The 1,414-nt window shown below is 41.8% G+C and overlaps 1 pseudogene; it reads right to left on the reverse strand.

The window, feature by feature from the left end:
• Window positions 1-8: 8 nt before the first annotated feature.
• On the reverse strand, window positions 9-810 carry LOC102497223 (sorting nexin-7 pseudogene; annotated as a pseudogene).
• Between the last annotated feature and the right edge of the window lie 604 nt (window positions 811-1,414).

Genomic DNA, 1,414 nt, shown 5'->3' on the forward strand with positions numbered 1-1,414 from the left:
CTTCCATCTCAGTTAGTCTGGTAAATATGTACTGGGCCATATTCTTTCATTTTGTCAAAATATTCTTGTTCTTCTTTGTAAATTCTCTGAGATATTTTATCTTTCAAATTTATTTTCTGGCTAAATATCTCGATAAAGTGATTCATTTCCATGAACTCCTCGGGGCAGTTTTTAACTCCTGTCACTGAGGATGCCACAGCTCTGATGGTCTGCCCCATCCTGCTCAGGAACCCAGGCCCTTGCTTCTTGTGTGAAGCGTTCCCAAGCTTGTGCAGTGAGAAAAACTTTGAAGTCTTCATTAAATGTTAAAGTTGGATGATCAGCAATTTGGTTCAAAAACTTTTGTAAAGCCTTTCTGCGTGTCTCAATGAAGTCATCATTAAAGCGTTCCACCATTCCTTTCACTATAAATTTTTCTGGCAATGGTGGAATAATCAGAGTGGGGTGTGTTTCCTCAAGTTTTCCCTTCAACCAAAGGAAATCTTGATAACGTCTTCTAACTTCAAATTCACTGGAGTCAAATTCCCCACGAGATGTCTTAGTAATAATTTGTTAAGTAATGAAAGTTTCAATTGTAGTGACATAGCTTTCAGGTTCATCCACTGTAATGAAGAGATCCTTTAAATCTGGCTCATCTTCAAACTTGATTTGGTTTATCATTGATAAGGGGGATGTCAGCATCACAGGGCTGAAGGAGTTCATGTCCATCAGTGAGGCATCCTTACTGAACACCTCCAGGTCATCCTCGTCCTCGTCCAGATCCAGCACCTCGGCCTGCAGCAGGACGGAGGAGCCACTGCTACCTGGCAAAGGAGCGCTGCTCCCGGGCCCAGAGGCCCAAGGAGTGCACCTGCGATGACCGGCGCTCGCCCTCCATCCCGAGAGTGCACACACGGCCAGCCACCGCTGCCAGCCCAGCTCTGAGGTCTTTATCTTCTTTGGTTAGATTTATCCGTAAGTATCTTATACTTTTGGTGGCTATGGTAAATGGAACAACTTTTTTCAGTTCTATCTCTGTCTGCCTGTTGTTTGTATGTAGCAATGCTATAGACTTTTGTATATTAATTTTGTATCCTGCAACTTTATTGTATTCGTGCATTACTGCCAGAAATTTCTTCATGGAAATCATTGGGTCTTCTATGTACACAATCATGTCATCTGTGAATAGAGAGAGTTTCACCTCTTCTTTTCCTATTTGGATGCCTTTAATTTTTTCCTCTTTTCTGATTGTGTTGGCGAGGACTTCCAATACTATGTTGAAAAGGAGTGGAGAAAGTGGGCATCCTTGTCTTGTAACCGTTTTTAGTGGAAAAGCTTTCAGTTTTTCTCCATTCAGGATGATATTCGCGATGGGTTTTCCATAGATAGCTTTTATTGTGTTGAGAAATGACCCTTGTATGCCAATTTTGCTGAG

This window comes from Tupaia chinensis, unplaced genomic scaffold (genome assembly GCF_000334495.1).
Source record: "Tupaia chinensis unplaced genomic scaffold, TupChi_1.0 Scaffold141759_1, whole genome shotgun sequence".
In the NCBI taxonomy this organism is placed as follows: Eukaryota; Metazoa; Chordata; class Mammalia; order Scandentia; family Tupaiidae; genus Tupaia; species Tupaia belangeri.